Source organism: Sarcophilus harrisii, chromosome 5 (assembly GCF_902635505.1).
Source record: "Sarcophilus harrisii chromosome 5, mSarHar1.11, whole genome shotgun sequence".
Taxonomy (NCBI): Eukaryota; Metazoa; Chordata; class Mammalia; order Dasyuromorphia; family Dasyuridae; genus Sarcophilus; species Sarcophilus harrisii.
This window is the reverse complement of record NC_045430.1, coordinates 50,869,398-50,884,454: the sequence shown is the minus strand read 5'-3', so window position 1 is coordinate 50,884,454 and position 15,057 is coordinate 50,869,398. Positions and strand designations below refer to the sequence as shown.

The following is a 15,057-nucleotide window of genomic DNA, read 5'->3' as shown; positions in this document are numbered from 1 at the left end:
GTTATTCATTTGTTTCAGCCACGTTCAGCTCTTTATAACCCCATTTAGGGTTTTTTTCGCAAAAATACTAGAGTGGTTTAATATTTCCTTCTCTAATTCATTTGGCAGATGAGGAAACTGAGGCAAACAGTATTAAGTAATGTATTCAGGGTCACTAAGCTAGTTAAATATCTAAGGCCAGATTTGAACTCAGGAAGATCACTCCAGGCTTGTCATTCTATCCCCTGTACAATCTACCTGCCTAGATTCAGTATATTCTCAGCCAAATATTCTAAGAGTTTCTTTGAATACTGCATATAAACCATATATTACCATATATGAAAATGTATTATTGAATTTTAAAATATAATTTTACAGTATCTCACATATACAAGAACTAAAAAGGAAAATAGACAATTTAAGACAAACTGCAATAAACTCTAAATATTCAGTAATAATATATATATTATATTACACACACACATATATATATATATATATATATATATATATATATATATACACATGCATATATATCTGAGCAGCTAAGTAACATAATAGATAGAATACTGGGCCTGGAATCAGGAACACTCACTCATCTCCCTGAGTTAAAGTCTGGCCTAAGACACTTATTTTCTATGTGACCCTGAATATGTCACTTAACTCTCTTTGCCTCAGTTTTCTCATCAGTAAAATGAGATGGAAAAGGAAATGACAAAGCACTCCACTATCTTTGGCAAAAAAACCCTAAAAAGGGTCATAAACAGTCACATCCAACTAAAAAATGTTTGAACAACTGCAATAGCAAAGAATTTGATTGTCTTAAGTTTTTTATTCTGATTTATAATTTGACTAAGTAATTGAAAGGTGATTGAGAGGTGCTTATGGTAGATTCTGGACTTGGGGGGAGAGACCAAAATATAAGAATGGGAAGAGTCACCTTCTGCTTTGAAAATGTTACTGCAAAATCAGTTTTGTTGTTTTTGTTGTTTTTTTCCTCCTCCATCTCATAAGTATTAAAATGTTCTTCTTCTCCAATGACTTGCCTCCTTGACTTCATTTAAGTCATAACTGAAATTTCACCATCTACTAGAAGCCTTCCCCAACTCTTCTTAATTTCATTGCCTTCCCTTTCTTAATTATTTCCTATTTATCCTGTATATAATTTGTTTTGTGTATGTTTGAATGTTGTCTCTGTCATTAGAATGTGAGCTTAGGGCAAAGATTGTCTTTTGCCTCATTTTATACCCCCAGCCCTACCATAGTGTTGGCACATAGTGCTTAATAAATGTTTTTTGATTGATTAATTCCAAAGGATCTAAACCCTTTGCTATTGTAGGGATACTATTATAACTTTAATTTTAACATGAAAGAAATTAGATAAAATGTGGTTCTTATTTCATGAACACTTGTAGAAACTTTAGAATATATTGACACTGTAGATTTTTCAGTTATTATTTCCTCTGTGAGCTTTCCTTAGCTTACTCACATGCAGATACAAGTTGAAGCCTTGAAAGAGAAACTGATTCCGATGTTCTTCAATGTTCTAAAAGTGAGCCTGGACAACCTGGGAGTTTTAGTATTGTTGCTCAAGCACTGGTGTGCTTCATCTAAACAATATATCAAACAGACTTCATTTAGTTTTTTTGGCAAAGGTATTTATCAAAGTGGTAAATTAAGAATGGTTGACATGTGACTCTTTCTTCCCAGTCTTATAAAAGAGATCCTAGTTTAGACCTTCCATTATTTTTTGTTTGCATAGTTACAATAGCTTTCCAGTTGGTAGTCTTTCCTCAAATCTCTTCTCATATGAATTCAGCATCCATGTAACTATCAAATTGATTTCCTGAAATATGTTTAGCCATATTACTTCCCTGCTCAATAAAATTCTGTAGTTCTATTTTGCCTCCAAGATTAAATATAGTTTGTTTTACATTTAAATTTTCTTTACAACTTAACTCCCAGTTTCCATTTCTTCCTACATATTGAATAATCCAGCTATACTGAATTGCTTGCTGTTCTCACACAAGATACTCCCAGAATCATTCACCTCTGACTCTTAGCTTCCCTAGCTTCCATCAGTACTAAGCCCAGATCTCATCTTCTACAGCACCTTTTCTGGATGTCCATCTCTAAAACACACACACAATTGTAATGCCTTCCCTCTGACATAGCCTCTCATTTATATTCTACATATCCAATATGTACATAGTCACTAAACTGTGTGTAAATCTTTTGAATCACTAATTACCATAATTAGGATTATCTCACCAAAAAAAATTAAAGAAAAAAGGGCTCCTTCCTGCCTAATCGCTCCTTTCATAGTAACAAAAAACTGAGGAATAGCTAGACAAATTACAATGTATGAGTAGAGTGGGATAATGTTAACAACAAGAATTTTTTTTTCTTAATTAAGTATATAGCTAAAAAGGGTATATTGTTTTTCTTTTTTCGTTTCCAGTGAGAATAGGCAGTTGAAGGGAAAGAAAGAAAAAAAAATAGGATTCCCCTGCCTCCAAAATGAAAAGGAAAACCAAAAGGAATCACTAAAAAGAACAGCTTTGAAATTACACTAATTCATTAAGTAACTAAAAAAGAAAAACAACTTCTTTATAATGGAGATTCATAGTTTAATGAAATTTTTTTTATAATATATGTAGGACTGTTCATTTTATTTACTGGTTTTGTTAATTTTTTTTAAATGGAGAAAAAATAAGTTTATAAAATAAAAAAAAAAATACATAAGATGAAGGGTTGGACTCCATGACCACTCCAAAAGAAGTCCCTTTTAGCTTTAAATCTACAATCTGATCATCCTCCTATATAGGAACTGTTGGTCATTGAAATCAGGCTGAATATATGAAAGTCTCACAGTGAATAAAGCGCTAGACTTGAAGTCAAGGAGGCCTGAGTTCAAATGCAGCTTTATATCCTTTTCATATCCATGTGTGACCCTGGGCAAGTTACTTAGCCTCAAAGATTCAGGTTATTCAGATAGCAAATGAGAATAATAATATTATCTATTCCCTTTGGTTGTTGTGAGAATAAAATGAAATAATATTTGTAAGCTCTTTACAAACCTTATAATTATGTTATCAATAGTAGTTATTATGAAAATGTGGGCCTGGTGTGGATTTAAATAATTTTTTTCTTGTGAAAATCATTTCTTTTTAAAATTTTTATCTTTTCTTTTAAAATTTTTTCTCTTCTGGTGTTTCATTTTGTGGAAATTTTTACATTTTGAATAAGGAGATTAACATGGATGATTCTACCAGACAATTTCTTCATCTTTGCCAGCTTCCAATACTCTACTCCCCCTGCTGGTAAACTCTTTTCTGCCAATCTGTAATGGCCCAATTTATTTGCTGACTGTCACTGGCGAAGAAAAAAGGTCTTCAGATTCAGGTGTGCTTGCCAAGCACATGATTTTCCCTTTGCCAAATGACCTGATGCAGGTAGACAACTGATTACCATCAAAAAGAGAAGTTTGGTAGATGCGTCCATCTTCTCTCCCGGCTCCCACCCCCAAACCCACACCTCCATTGTTCTAATATGAGCAAATCAAAGAATCATCTTCCTCCACTACCACAATTTGACCTGTTATCAAAGATGATACCACTGGCATCATGGTTATGAGCTATGTGACTGAGCATGACTTAACTGCTAGCATGGACTGAATTGTTATTTTCATTTTATGTTGCACACATTTCACGTGGTACGGTTTTGTGTGCCTGTCCATAAGCTGTAGGTGGCAGAACCCTCTCTCAATAATGACAGAGGGATAGGTCTCACTTTTTAGCTAGACTCTGAATCTACCAAAGCTCAACTGGACAGAGATAATAAGAGGGAAGAATGATGTCCTAGGTATATCATGGTGGAACAGTATGAAGAAGAAAATAAAGGAGGAACTAATACATAGTTTTGGTATTTAATTATAGAAAAATGAGATAGTGAAATGATTGTGTTAATTTAGCTGCTTGCTAAATTTTAAAAATTATTTTATTTGCCATAGTTTCTTGCAGATATCAAAATCCTATTTTTATTTAATATCTTAAACTGTTTTTTTCTAATTCAAAAGTTATATAGTCCCTGGAGACTATAACATATAGTTATATGTTATAACATATAGCCATGGAGAATGTATGAGGAAAATAGGCTTTTGGACCTCCATATGACTTTAATTCATGGAAATTTTTGTGTCTTCAAAGACCCTATTTCTTCATTTTAAAACATCTCCATGGACAGGTAGATGGTGCAGCACTGAGCCTGGAGTCAGGAAGACTTGATCCTTCTAACACATTCCAACTCATACACTTACTAAGATGTGTGACCTTTGGCAAGTCACTTAACTTCATTTGCCTCAGTTCCCTCATCTGTAAAATGAGCTGGAGAAGGAAATGACAAACCACTTCAGTATCTTTGCCAAGAACCTCATACACAACTGAAAAATTGCTAAAAAGAAGAAAGAAAAACATCTACATATCCCTCTATTCCTTCCTAAGTTGGAGCCAACATGATTGTGTCTCAGTAAAAATGTCTAAATTATTCCTTTATTCCTTCAGAGAGAGAAAATGTGCATTAAAATACAAAAAAAGATTAATTCAATACAATTCCTGTTATAATTAAATTTATACATTAAAACTGCTGAAGTCCTTAATCTTTTTTCTAAAAATTCTATTGAAGCCAAATATCCTGCAAATTAGGTTTGCTATATGAAGTCTTTACATTTAGGTAAATATTAATCTCCTTAGGAATCACATTTTGTTAAATTTTATAGCCATCATTTATTTTTTAATCTATATTTCCTTGTAATTTTCTTTTCCATTTGCCTTCAGGGAACAATATGAGAGCTCTTCAAGAATTAATTTAACACCTATCAGTTTCTACCAATGAAAATCAAAGATTATACAATGTAATACAAACATTTTATTCATGAGGGTGAGAGTGTGGGGGAGGGACACAATTAATTTCTGTTGTCTGTTCTTTTATTTAAAAAGAAATTATTTCATGTGATCCTATCCAATGCAATTAATTGAAAGCTAATACTAATCTTTCTAAAACATGAAAACATAGCCGATTTTATTCACAATGAGAAAAAAGGAAAAATGGGGTTACTTGGACTTATATTCTAATTGGGGATTCATTGCTTGATTTGTCTTTTAGGGGCTACATAACCTTGTGCAAATTCACTTCGTTTCCTGTTTTTCTCATCTGTTGTAATGCTGGAGAAACTGAGGCATGATAGAGATTAGAGAGTTTTAATAATTTATTTGAAAGGGAGAGATTTGCTGGGGGCATATTGCCCCCAGGGCTGATGTACAAAGCATCCAGCAACCATTGTGAGTTCTCAGTGACATACACACACACACACACACACACACACACACACACACACACACACACACATGGCTCAGCTACAGGGGTAGATTGAGGCAGGAGAGCAATCAGAGCACTAAGAGCAGGAACAGACTATCAATCTGGTTCTGACAGGGTGAAGGGAGGCACCGAACATTCTGATAAGTTGGGATAAAGAAGAACAATGACAGAATGGGGGGTAGGACCGTAAATTTTTGATGACAAGAGTTAGGAACCAAGAAGCCTGAACTCCCCCTTATCTTGAGTTTACACATTAACAATTTATAACTTTAGAGCAAGTAGCCCTAAGTTTTTTTCATTTTCCATTCTTTTTTTAAAATTATTATAGCTTTTTATTTATAAGATATATGCATGGGTAATTTTTCAGCATTGACAATTGCAAAACCTTTTGTTCCAATTTTTCCCCTCCTTCCCCCCACCCCTTCCCCCAGATGGCAGGTAGACCAATACATGTTAAATATGTTAAAGTATAAAATACAATATATGCATACATATCCATACAGTTATTTTGCTGCACAAGAAGAATCAGACTTTGAAATAATGTACAATTAACTTGTGAACGAAATAAAAAATGCAGGTGGACAAAAACAGAGGGATTGGAAATGCTACAGAGTGGTTCACACTCATTTCCCAGAGTTCTTTCACTAGGTGTAGATGGTTCTATTCATTATTGAACAAATGGAACTGATTTGGTTCATCTCATTGTTGAAGAGACCCACGTCCATCAGAATTGATCATTATATAGTATTGTTATTGAAGTATATAATGATCACCTGTCAGATTGGCTAAGATGACAGGAAAAAATAATGATGATTGTTGGAGGGGATGCGGGAAAACTGGGACATTGATGCATTGTTGGTGGAGTTGTGAACGAATCCAACCATTCTGGAGAGTAGTTTGGAACTATGCTCAAAAAGTTATCAAACTGTGCATACCCTTTGATCCAGCAGTGTTACTACTGGGTTTATGTCCCAAAGAGATTATAAAGAAGGGAAAGGGACCTGTATGTGCACGAATGTTTGTGGCAGCCCTTTTTGTAGTGGCTAGAAACTGGAAACAGAATGGATGTCCATCAGTTGGAGAATGGCTGAATAAATTGTGGTATATGAATATTATGGAATTACTGTTCTGTAAGAAATGACCAACAGGATGATTTCAGAAAGGCCTGGAGAGACTTACACGAACTGATGCTGAGTGAAATGAGCAGGACCAGGAGATCATTATATACTTCAACAACAATACTAGATGATGACCAGTTCTGATGGATCAGGCCATCCTCAGCAACGAGATCAACCAAATCATTTCTAATGGAGCAGTAATGAACTGAACTAGCTATGCCCAGAAAAAGAACTCTGGGAGATGACTAAAAACCATTACATTGAATTCCCAATCCCTATATTTATGCCCACCTGCATTTTTGATTTCCTTCACAAGCTAATTGTACAATATTTCAGAGTCTGATTCTTTTTGTACAGCAAAATAACAGTTTGGTCATGTATACTTATTGTGTATCTAATTTATATTTTAATATATTTAACATCTACTGGTCATCCTGCCATCTGGGGGAGGGGGTGGGGAGTAAGAGGTGAAAAATTGGAACAAGAGGTTTAGTAATTGTTAATGCTGTAAAGTTACCCATGCATATAACCTGTAAATAAAAGGCTATTAAATAAAAAAAAAGAAGTATGCACAATTTGATAACTTTTTTTAGCATAATTCCAAATCGCTCTCTAGGATGGCTGGATGTATTCACAATTCCACTAATAATGTATCAGTGTCCCAGTTTTCCCATATTCCCTCCAACATTTAGCATTATCTTTCCCTGTCAACCTAGCCATCTGACAGTAGTATAGTGTAGTAGTATCTCAGGGTTGTCTTAATTTGCATTTCTCTGTTTAATAATGACTTGGAGCATCTTGTCATATTAGAAATAGTTTCAATTTCTTCATCTGAAAATTGTCTATTAATATCATTTGACCATTTATCAATTGGAGAATGGCTTGATTTCTTATAAATTAATGTCAATTCTCTATAAATTTTGGAAATGAGGCCTTCATCAGAACCTTTGACTGTAAAAATGTTTTCCCAATTTATTGCTTCCCTTCTAATCTTGTCTGCATTAGTTTTGCTTGTACAAAAGCTTTTCAATTTTATTGTAATCAAAATTTTTAGTTATATCAGTCTTAAAGAACTGGAGGAAGGGTGACAACTAAAAGGATTAAGGCAGAACAATAAGGGAAACTGAGGTGGAACAATTTAGGAAAACTGAGGAAGGACAATTAGGGAAACTGAATCAGGACAATAAAAGGGAACTGTGGCACATGTTAAAAAGGGCAGTTGTATTGAGAATGGTCCTGTATTTTAGATAAGATCCTATTTAATGTCTAGCTTTCTGTGATTCTATGACTTTATTGACATGTAAGAATTGGGGTTCATAACCTTTTTTTTCATTCATGGACCCCTTTGACAGTTTTGTGAAACTTATGGAATATTTCTTAGAATATTTCTTGCCTAAATTCATAATTTATTGAAATGCTACATTTTAATTAGAGTATATGAAAATAAAGATGCAATCTCCCCACCATACTCTTGTGTTCACAGACTTTCTGAAATCTATTGAGCATTTAAGGTTTCATGGAATCCAGTTTAAGAACTCCTAAATTAAAAATTAAGGACTGAACTTATGATTTCTTTAATCTAGGGAGTTCCTAGGTAAACATATTCTACCTCCCAATGCAAGTCAGTAGTGTCTTAGTTCCCTAGAGTATTGAGAAATCAAATGCTGTTTTTTTTTTCTAGGCTTACACAACTCTATGTATCAGAGATGAGGCTTGAATTTAGATCTTCCTTGTTTGCTGAATTCAAAACTTCCTAGAGCTAACTATTAGATAGTACATTGAATAAAATGCTAGGATTGGAGTTAGGATGGCTTATCTCCCTGTGTTCAAATCTGGCATTAATATTTGCTAGGGCAAGCCTCTTTTACCTCAGTTTCCTCATTTGTCAAATGAGTTAAAGAAGGAAATGGCAATCTACTTTAGTATCTTTGTCAAGAAAACCCAACAAAGAGGATCGCAAAGTGTTGGATATGACTAGATGGCAACAACTCTGTCTGCTTTGTCATGGCAGCTTCTTCCATTGTTTTACTAAAATAAAATATAGAGATTGTCAGGATGATCTGATATTCTTAAAAATTATTGTTTTATTTCTGAAGAGCCTTTCACGATTCCCAGTCCTGCATCACTACAGATGAGCCATAAGTATGTGCTATAGGCATCTCTAACTTGCTATATCCCAAACAGAATTCATTATATTTCCCCACAAATACTACCTGCCTTCAAAGTTCTGTAAGTCTCTTGAGTGTTTCACCACTCATATTTGTTACCACAGAATCATCCTTGATTCTTTCTTTGCCTTAGTCCTTTATCACATCAATTGCCAGTTCTTGTTGATTCAAACTCCTTTAAAAAATCTCAGGAGGTATCTAGGTGGCTCTGTGGTTAGCATGCTAGGCTTGGAATCAAGACCTGATTCAGATCTGACTTCATTTACTCCTAGCTGTGTGAGCCTGTTCAAGTCATTTAATTTTTGTTTGTCTTGATCCACTGGAGAAGGAAATGGCAAATTCCTCTAGTATCTTTGCAAAGAAAACCTCATACAAAAAAAGTAATTTTGAGGTGTGAGAAATGAGGGTTGAGAGATCCCCTGACAGCAATGGGATCCCCTGGCAGGTCCACAGGCTTTGCGAAAGAATTCACAAACCTCAGTGAATACAGTCTCAGGGTTTATGGCAAGAATGGGTTTATTGCACTGTATAGTGTAGAGAACAGCTCTCTTAGCAGGCAAAATCCTATTAGGACTTTTGCAAAGGTATAGGCACACAGATTTACTGCCTGGAACTGGGGACCCTTCAGTAGAGAGTGGTGATTATGCCCCTGGCCAAGATCTCCAATTGAATTGAATGAGATTACTTATCTGGGAGTTTCCCCTATAAACAGGAGGATTTGAGACCCATGACTACCCTTCCTCCAAAGATTAAAGGGGATACAGTTTAGAGAAGGACCTTTCCAACCATTCCCCCTGAAAGATCAGGGCCACAATTTACATCAGATATATCTGAATGGAACAACAGAAAACTCCTTTTATATTTATCTATTATTCTTTTCTGGACTCAGCCTCTACTCAAATTTAGACCCTCTCCCTTGGATAATGGTAAAAGATTCCTAAGTGGTTTTTCTGCTTCCAATCTTTTCCCTTTTCAATGATCTTTTTCTTTGCTCTGTGCTCCACCAGAGTTTTGTTTGTTTTAACCCATTTGAAAGGGGACATTGGCCAGAAATTGTAACCTAGTCCTAACAAATAGTTGTGCTGCTATGAGTTTTTTTTCCAAATTTATTTTTTATTTATTTGCATGTATTTCCTTTAACTTCAGGGAGAAAAAGGATACAATCTTTTTGTCTTTACCATCTTTTGTGAAGCTTAGGCAAAATATCAGTCAGTGAGATTTTCTTTATGGTTCATGATGCTTTAAGGGAAAGTTGGGAGAGGTGGTACAGAGAGCTTTCTATCCCAGGAATTCAGACAAATCAGAAGCTCAAAAACTATATTATTTCTCTATCTTTCTCTTTCTTCCTCCCTTTCTCCCTCTTTCTCTCATTTTCTCTCCCTGTCCTCCTTTCCCTCTTCTTCTCTTTTACTCCCTGTCTCAATTTTCCCCCTTTCTTTTCCTCCCTCCTCTCTATATACATATATACATACATATACGTATATACATATATAAATATACATGTATTATCTATATACCCAAACACATATATATATGCATAAACATATTAGCCATTGTTCCTCTCTGATGAAACTCCCCATTCACAGAAATGAAGCAATAAATCAAAACAGGTATGAATAGGTTTTTTGTTTTATTTTTAGGCTATACTGTATTATTTTAAACCAAGCTTATAAACTAACTTTAAGGGAAAAGAAGACTTTAAAATTGACATTTAATTTCTCATTCAGAGAGAAAGGCAAGCAAGACAGGTCCTTCAATTGCCTACATGAGTTGGTGGATCAAGAAAGGAAATTCACTATAATGAGATCTGCCTTTCACTTGATCTTCAGGCAGGTCTCAACTAAACCTCCAGGACAGAGGTGGCTCTCTGGGATCTGGACTGTTAATTAAATCCTAGCCATACTCCAGTCTCTGCCTGTTATTATTTGAGAAGGCAGAATGGAAATAAATCAATAAACATCAAGTATCCATTATGTATGTGAGACACTGTGCTAAGGGCTAGGAATAAAAAAAAGGCAAAAGATAGCCCACTGCTCTCAGGGAACTTATAGTCTAATTAGTAGGACAACAAGCATATAAATATATATGAAGCAGGGAATGCATTTTAAGAAAACTAGAAAAGTAGTAAGGAGGTTGATTGTAAAGGACTTTGAATGTCAAACAGAACATTTTGCATTTGTTCTTGAGGGAGCCAGGGGAATCTATTGGGTTAGGAGTATGACTTGGTTGAATGTATATTTTAGAAAAATCCAGTCAAATGGAGGATGGATTGGATTGGGAAGAGACTTGAGGCAGGCACACCCACCAGCAAGATATTTAAATAATCTAACAGTTAGATGATGAGTTCCTGTACTGGACTTAAAATCAAAATGATTTGAGTTTAAAGCCAGCTTTGGATATTTATTAAATGTGACATCTCTCTGTCCTAGTTTTCTCAATTGTAAAAAGCAGATGGTACTAGTTCCTATCTTACAGGGTTTTTGTGAGGATTAAATGAGATATTTATACTTATAAGTATATATATATATATATATATATATATATATATATATATATCACACTGCCTAGCACATAATAGGTACTTAATAAATATTGGGTTCCTTCCCTTCCCTGGATGGCTCTAACTGAAAGTGAAGCTGATCACATCTCTGAAGTAGAGGCACTCTATTCATTTTTTTTTCCAATTCAAAACTTGTTCAGTTCTCTCATTCACCAAATTTAAATCTCCAGTGCAAGAGGAAAAAACAAACAAACAAACATCTTTTTGAGACAGTATGGTCAAGTAGATAGGGATATAAACTTGGATTCAGCCAGGCTTGAGTACAAATTTCACTTCAAACACTTACTAGCTATGTAACTTTTGGCAAATTACTTAATTTTTTTCCTCATCTGTAAAAGGAGGTTGGACCCCAATGCCTCTAAAGTTCATCTTAGGTCTAAATTATTGAATCACACTTTAGTCCACAGTTTCTTCTATTTGAGACAGTAGAACATTATTTCCTATGTAAAATTTCCCCATGTCAGAGAAAAGGTACCAAGAATAGTACTTGTCTTTAATTAATAAATATATAAAACCCAAGATGTTATGATTCTCCAGAGGACAAGAATAAACCAGAGACCAGGAAAAGATACCGCTGTACTATATAAAAAGAGCTGTGCTCTCCTACCTTTAATTCCAAAGACTCTGGCTAGTTGTCCTTCTGCAAGCACATCTCCTCACTGCAAGGTCCAAATAAATCAATTATGGCCACTCATTCAAAGTATAAGGGTATGAATTTTAACTTGCACTTAGTTTACCAAGGACAGGACTGATCGTTGTGAGATCCTGTGATTTTTGACTAGAAGGGACTTTCGAGGCTATAAAGTCCAACTATTTTATTTTATGAATAAAGAAACTGAAACCTGAGAGTTTAAATACCTTGCCATAGTCAAACAATTAAGTATTGGAGTAAGGATTTAAACTCAAATCTTTTTGACTCCAAGCCCAATGTTCCAATCACCGAGCCACCTAAGTTGTCACCAGTTGCTTTTAAGGTGATTGAAAGATGTCAGGTTTCCCATACTAGGTTTGAACATAGACTTATTTCTGGGAGATATGTCAAAGGGATGAATAAGCTTAATGGTAAACTTCTATTATAATTTTTCATCATCTTCATCATCATTGTCATAGCCTTTGAAATGTCCAAAAAGGTAAGTATTAAGCAATTGAAAACTAGAACCTTACTCTCTCAGTTCATATTTATGTAGCATTTTACAAATATAAGATACTCTTCATATCATCTGACCAGATACTTAGATAAAAACTCTATAAGGGATTGGTAACTAGTATAAGTGTGGTTATGTTGAGTTTATGTAAGAAGAAACAGAAGAAAACCATCTCACTAGACCTCATATCTACTCTCTTTTTTGGTTATAATGTATAAAAGGTCAGTGAATCAATAATATTTAACATCATTGTTTGGAGTTCTTTTGTTGTTGTTGAGATCCTTTGTTTTGCATCTCTAAGAAAAAATTGGTTTATTCATATTTAAATTTCCATGTATCTCTATCTGTTGCCAGCAACTTGTTGTCTAATACCTAGAAGGATACTCAGCACTTAGCAGATATGTAATACAAATTTCTTTACTTTATTTTAAAAATCAGAATTTAAAGAAAATTTATATTTGCCCTTACTTTCAACTAATACTATTAATAATTAGCATTTGGACTCCCCTTTATCTTTTAAAGTCATTCACAGTATGATCCCATGCTATCTTTCCAGACCATTGAAAGTTATGCATCTTCCCAACACTACAGTCCAGCTGAATTAACGTTCTCCTTTTTTCTTCACACATGACACAATATCTCCCACTTTCATGACTTTGTACTGGCCATTTCACATGTTTTCAATGTCCTCACTTTTAATTTTACTTCATAGAAGCCCTGTCTCCTGCAATGAGCAGCCCTTCTTAATCTTCCAATTGCCAATATCCTCCCTTCCCAGATTACATTGTATTTAAGTACTTTCTATTGCTTTCTATTATCTTGCATATTTTTATTCCATAGATACTTATATTTAATCTCCATATAATCTTGCTGTCTTCTTCATCGTGTTGTCTTTCAAGTTGGGACTATTTATGAAATTATTTATATTAACATCTAGCATAGTGTGTGACATGTTGTAGGTAATTAATGCTTGTTGATTGATTGCTCTACAAAGTACCAATATATACACATTTCCAGAAATACTAAAAAGCATTGTCTTATCATTTCATGCTGATATCCTTTTGTAACCTTAATGGCAAAATATTAATCAGCCAGAAGCATTACAGTGTGATGGTAAGAAAGCTAGTCTTGGAGTTCACATGAGCCGAGTTTTAATTGTAAGATATAGATATATGACTATGAAGAAATCATCATTGTAAATTATTGTAGATTAGGGACTGGTCTTAGCTTTAGGAAGACCAAAGTTAATGAACTGCCTCTGATATGGATTGGTTTTGTTATCATGTGCAAATTATTTAACCTTGAAATGTCCCCAAACAATTCTCTATGATTTAAGTTTTAGATCAGTTGTCAATCTCCATCAGTGGAAGGCAGTTTTCACATCAAGAGTGTTTACACTCTGATGAAATCATAGGTTAAAAAAATGAGTAAAAACTCATAAGAATTTCAACAAAATATCATATAATAAGGAAAGTATATTTTAAGTTCATGGTATTATTCAGAGGGATGCTATTATCCTTAAATTTTCTTTGCATTGGCTTTGGCTTCAGAGCCCTTCCAGTTCAGAATTCTAAGCACAATGAAAAGTAGATTTTCATTTTGGTAGCATTGTTGAATACAAAGATGGAAACAACCCCCATTTAGTGCCTATACAAAGAAAGACACTATGGGTTTTGAATGAAGAAGTGTAAATTAAAAGGCAAAACATTCTGACAAAAAGCTTATGTAAAACTAACCAAGTTCATCTCACATATAGACTGAGAAGATAAAAACATGTCCATATATTTTCTTTTGAGAAGACATTGTGTGGGGAACAAGTAGTTTTCTTCCATTTTTGGAATTTATAAATTAAAAAAAAAAAAAAGATGAGATCCTTTCTGTAAAATTTTGTAATGAACCAATGATCTTCTTCTTAAGATATACATTCAAAGAAAAATAGCAATAGTTAACCAGAAGCTTTTCAGTCCTCTGAAAATATCCAATGCTATTATTTTACCTGTGGGAAATGTAAACTTCATAATTTTTTCTGATTTTCCCATGATGTGTAAAATAAGTACCTTTACTCCTAAGATTGTAATTAGGCACTGGCAGTGTGGCACCGGTCATGGGAAGAAAGATGAAGCTGGTATACCTTCTAGTAGATATAAAGCAATTGACAAGGGAGTTTCTTTAAGCCACCTCTGAACCAGAGAGAGCCAGGGCTAAAGACAGATTTAGCTTTACATCCCTTTTTATTCCTTTCTCCTTAGTTCTTTTCACCCTTCCTATCCTGGCTCATCTCCTTGATGACCTCTTACCTTTTTTTCATCCTTTTCACTCATTTTCTTTCTCTCTTTTTTCTTTTAAAGCATTCCTACAGTCGGGAGACAGAACACAGCCAGAACATCTAACTTCAGACAGCCATCAGGGAGTAAGTACTAATCACATCCATCCTCACTAAGCCATGTCTGAAGACTCACTCCTTCTTCTGGGCTTAATAGGATAAAGCTAGTAGTGAAAAAAAAATTGAGAAATGTGGTTCTACTGATAAGGGAAACCCACCATAAAGTGTGAATTAGCTGCTGTGCACCAGATTAGCTTCTGGAGTGTTTCATTACTATTATAAAGCCTCTTTTACACTTTAGCTCTTTGCAGACATATCACCTGAGATAATGACCCTCCATCTATTTGAACAGGTGCAAGAAAGAAACTAGCTTTTAAAAATCCATTCA

General features: G+C 34.4%; 1 protein-coding gene across 4 annotated transcripts in view; it reads left to right on the top strand.

The window, feature by feature from the left end:
* The window catches only part of SYT1 (synaptotagmin 1), a 702,364-nt gene that overhangs the window by 92,108 nt on the left and 595,199 nt on the right, over positions 1 to 15,057 (top strand). For all 4 annotated transcript variants that reach the window (XM_031939617.1, XM_031939615.1, XM_031939616.1 and 1 more), the window contains one exon: positions 14,695 to 14,756. The gene's annotated coding sequence lies outside the window, so the exon portion shown is untranslated. The remainder of the gene's footprint in view (positions 1 to 14,694; positions 14,757 to 15,057) is intronic.